Source organism: Oratosquilla oratoria, chromosome 2 (assembly GCF_046742065.1).
Source record: "Oratosquilla oratoria isolate Oo_2021 chromosome 2, ASM4674206v1, whole genome shotgun sequence".
Lineage (NCBI taxonomy): Eukaryota > Metazoa > Arthropoda > Malacostraca > Stomatopoda > Squillidae > Oratosquilla > Oratosquilla oratoria.
This window is the reverse complement of record NC_134778.1, coordinates 36,163,387-36,168,133: the sequence shown is the minus strand read 5'-3', so window position 1 is coordinate 36,168,133 and position 4,747 is coordinate 36,163,387.

Sequence of the window (4,747 nt, the reverse complement as noted above, 5' to 3'; positions counted from 1 at the left end):
CAAAAACAAGAAAAAGAATATGTAAAATGCTGGTACAACAAAAGTTGTAGGGAGTTAAAAGACAAAAGAGACAAAGCCTGGACCAGATGGAAAAAAGACAGAAGACCTGAAAAATGGAAAATATATACCTGTTATAGAAATGAATATGTACAAACGTGCAGAGAGGAAAAGAAAAAATATGAAAAAGATGTCATAGAAAAGTGTAAAGATCAACCAAAACTATTCTACAGATTTGTAAACAATAAACTGAAAAACAAACAAGACTTGGAGAAAGTAAGACAAGGGGGAGTTGAATACACTGAGGAAATGGAAATGGCGGAAATTATGAACAGACATTTTAAATCAGTGTTTACAAGGGAGAACATACAACCTGAAGAGAACGAATGGAAAGAGAAAGTCCCCCCTATGGAAGAAATAGAAGTAACAAAGAATGAAATATTGACACACTTGAGTAATCTTGATGTCAGAAAATCGCATGGACCAGATGATATAGCAAACTGGATTCTGAAAGAATGCAGGAATGAACTGGCAGACAAAATACATAGCATACTAAACAGTTCCTTGAAAGAAGGAAAAGTTCCAGAAGATTGGAAAAAAGCAAATATAGTACCTATATATAAAGGAGGAAATAAAGAAGAACCTACAAACTATAGACCAGTCTCTCTAACAAGTACAATAGCAAAAATTTGTGAAAGAATGATCAAAAGTAGATGGGTAAAATATTTAGAAAAAAAACAAAGTGCTAAATCCAAGGCAATTTGGATTCAGACAAGGACGATCATGCGTCACCAATTTAATATGTTTCTATTCAAGGCTAATAGATATAATACAAGAAAGAGATGGATTGGCGGACTGTGCATTTCTAGACCTAAAGAAAGCTTTTGACAAAGTACCACATAAGAAGTTGCTTAAGAAATTAGAAACTGAAGGAGGAATACAGGGCAAACTACTAAATTGGATGGAGGACTTTTTGCAAGAAAGAAAAATGAGAGTAGTGAAGTAATAAGCGGTGTTCCGCAAGGAACAGTTCTGGCCCCAATAATGTTTGCTATATATATTAATGATATGGATGAAGGAATTGAAAGCTATATGAGCTTCTTTGCAAATGATGCAAAACTACTGAAAAGAGTGAAAACTGAAGAAGATTGTGAATCACTACAGAGAGATCTAAATATAGTCCAGGAATGGAGTAGGAAGTGGGAGATGGAGTTCAATACAAAAAAGTGTAGTATAATGGAATTTGGAAAAAGCAAAAACAGAATAACAGGAGCATATAAATTGGGAGAAGAAGGAATAAATAAAGTAGAAAATGAGAAGGACCTGGGAGTCATTGTTATGAATAATATGTCACCTGAGAAACATATAAATAAGATTTTTGGAGAAACTTATAATTTAATAAGAACAATCAAAGTTGCATTTACATACCTGGATGAAGAAATGGTGAAGAAAATCCTAATCACCCTGATAAGACCAAGATTGGAATATGCAGCAACGATATGGTCACCAAGTACAAAAAAAATGTATAAGAAAACTTGAAAGAATACAAAGAGCAATTAAAAAACTGGCACCAACACTCTCAAAACTATCATATGAAGAGAGACTAGAAAAACTTGAACTACAGACACTAGAGCAAAGAAGAGAGAGAGGAGATTTGATAGCTATTTACAGAATCATGAAAGGCATAGAAATTACTGATAGAGAGAATCTGATAAAATGGGATGACAGAAATACAAGAGGACACGGAAAGAAAATAAAAAAAGACAGCTATAGAAGATACTTGAAAAAGAACAGCTTTCCTCACAGAGTAATATACAGTTGGAACAAGTTAGATGAGAAAGTGGTGTGTGCAAAAACAATACATGAATTTAAAAATAGTTTAGATAAAATGAGATATGAAGACGGGACCCCACGAGCATAGCTCCCCTTCCCGTAAAATACAACTAGGTAAAATACATACACATATATATATATGTATAATATATGATGCATATGTGTACATATAGATATATAATTATATATATATATATATATATATATGTACAACACTGAATGGGTCCCAGTGACTAGAGATAAATTTTTATCAACCACAATGCACTTTAATTCTAAGCCATCAACATCGGAAGAACCGTGGAGGCACATGCAGAAATAGGAACGTGGTACGCCCGAGGACTCGAACTACCGGCTTCGAGCACGTTACCAGTGCCGTATTGACTTAGATGGTGTATTGGTCTAAGTCAATACGTGCTCGCAGCCGGTAGCTCGAGTCCTCAGGCGTAGCACGTTACCATTGCCGTATTGACTTTAGATGGCGTATTGGTCTAAGTCAATACGTCCTCGCAGCCGGTAGTTCGAGTCCTCGGGCGTACCAGATTCCTATTTCTGCATGTGCCTCCACGGTTCTTCCGATGTTGATGGCTTAGAATTAAAGTGCATTGTGGTTGATGATGATGATGATGATATATATATATATATATATATATATATATATATATATATATATATATATATGTGTGTGTGTGTGTGTGTGTGTGTGTGTATATACATTATATATATATGTATATATACATTATATATATATGTATATATACATTATATATATATGTATATATACATTATATATGTATATATATATATATATATATATATATATACATATATATATATATATATGGAAAAGACTTACGACAGGGTAGACAGAAATGCACTGTGGGAGGTTATGCGGATATGCGGGATAGGAGGAAAGCTTCTCGGAGCTGTCAAGAGTTTTTATGAGAGTAGTAGAGCTTGTGTAAGGATTAGAAATGGAGAGAGTGAGTTGTTTGAGGTAAAGGTGGGACTTCGTCAAGGATGCGTTATGTCACCCTGGCTGTTCAACTCATACATGGATGGGGTAGTGCGAGAGGTAAATGCAAGGATAGTGGGTCAAGGATTGGAGATAGTTAAAGAAAATGGAGAAAAGTGGGAGGTGAGCCAGCTGTTGTTTGCGGACGACACTGCGCTTGTGGCAGGATCGGAGGAGGGATTGAGGAAGTTGGTGACAGAGTTTGGAAGATTGTGTGATAGAAGAAACCTGATGATAAATGTGGGTAAAAGTAAGGTGATGAGATGTACAAGGGGTGAAAGTGGCAGTAATCTGGAAGTGAGCATTAAGGGAGAGCAACTGGAGGAAGTGGATAGTTTTAGATACTTGGGTGCAAATGTGGCAGGAAAAGGTGGAGTAAAGGTGGAGGTAGAATGTAGATTGAGAGAAGCGAGTAAATGCCTTGGTGGATTAAAAAGTGTAATGAGGAATAGAAATTTGGGAATGGATGCTAAGAGGAGACTGTATGAAGGAGTGATTGTGCCAACAGCACTGTATGGAGAAGAAACATGGAACATAAGAGGAAGAGAGAAGGAGTTTGAATGTGTTTGAGATGAAGCGTCTGAGAAGTATGATGGGGGTTACTAGGCTAGATAGAGTGAGAAATGAGGAGGTGAGGAGGAGAACAGGGGTGGAAAGGGAGTTGGGAAATAGGGTTGATGAAAGAGTATTAGGATGGTTTGGACACATGGAAAGAATGAGTGAAGAAAGACTAGTAAAGGAGGTATGGAAGGCAGATGTGGAGGGAGTGAACATGAGAGGACGTCCTAGGATGAGATGGATGGATGGGATGAAGGGGGCTTTGGGGAAGAGGGGAATGTCTGTTGAGGAAGGACGGGAGAGGACAGAAGACAGGGGTGAATGGAAAATGGTTGTATATGGAAGATGTTGTGATGCATGAGGTGGAATGGACGGGGGGATGGGGGGGTGAGGTAGTGTGTGTGAGCAAAATTTTGACGCAGCCCGAAGGGATTTCTCCCCGTCTTCTCCTTTATATGGGAGGACGGAGAGAGGGGGTCGCCGATTTGATGAAGCGGCCTTGCTGTGGATGTGCTGTGTCTTGCGACACTGCTTCTGACCCAGGGCAGTGGACAGGGTGCAGGGATGACCCGTCATCTAGGAGGTGCTAAGATGGGAGGGAGGGTGGAGGGGTGTGGAGTGTTTTCAGGGATGGAATGGGTGGGAATGATTTTATGCCTTTCCCTTTTTGGCTACCTCCCTAGTAAGGGGGAAAAAGCCTTGGTATATGTATGATATATGTACACTACGACCGGAGATAATAGTCCATGATGAATTTTTACCAGATCTCAATAACTACTACGTCGATTATTAAAAAACTAACAAAGATATTGACTTCAAAGTTTAATGAAAGGCTACTGATATTGTAATCTAATGCCATGTACATTTTCATCTAAATCGACGTAGTAGTTATTGAGATATGGTAAAAATTCATCATGGACTATTATCTCCGGTCGTAGTGTATATATAAATATATATGTATATATATATACACACATATAAATATATATATATACATATATATGTATATATATGTATATATACATATATATGTATATATATGTATGTATATATGCATATATATATACATATATACATACATATATATTTATATATACATATTTATACATATATATTTATATATACATATATATATATACATATATATGTATATATATATGTATGTATATATATATATACATATATATACATATATATTTATATATACATATATATACATATATATGTATAAATATATGTATGTATATATATATATACATATATACATACATATATATTTATATATACATATATATATACATGTATATATATATATATATATATATATATATACAGTATATATATATG